At 39.1% G+C, this 376-nt stretch overlaps 1 non-coding gene across 1 annotated transcript; it reads right to left on the reverse strand.

The window, feature by feature from the left end:
* Window positions 1–269: 269 nt before the first annotated feature.
* LOC132417368 (U6 spliceosomal RNA) lies at window positions 270–376 on the reverse strand. Its single transcript, XR_009517808.1, has one exon. It is a non-coding gene; the product is annotated as a U6 spliceosomal RNA (small nuclear RNA).

Here is a 376-nt window from a genome sequence, read left to right on the forward strand (position 1 = left end):
TTATCAAAGATAAGGTGACCATATGTGCATGGGTTTATCTCTGGGCTTTCTATCCTGTTCCATTGATCTATCTTTCTGTTTTTGTGCCAGTACCATACTGTCTCGATTACTGTAACTTTGTAGTATAGTCTGAAGTCAGGGAGCCTGATTCCTCCAGCTTCGTTTTTTTTCCTCAAGATTGCTTTGGCTATTCGGCATCTTTTGTGTTTCCATACAAATTGTGAAATTTTTTGTTCTAGTTCTGTGAAAAATGCCAGTGGTAGTTTGAAAAAAATATGGAACGCTTCATGAATTTGCGTGTCATCCTTGTGCAGGGGCCATGCTAATCTTCTCTGTATCATTCCAATTTTAGTATATGTGCTGCTGAAGCGAGCAC

This window comes from Delphinus delphis, chromosome 20, assembly GCF_949987515.2.
Source record: "Delphinus delphis chromosome 20, mDelDel1.2, whole genome shotgun sequence".
Lineage (NCBI taxonomy): Eukaryota > Metazoa > Chordata > Mammalia > Artiodactyla > Delphinidae > Delphinus > Delphinus delphis.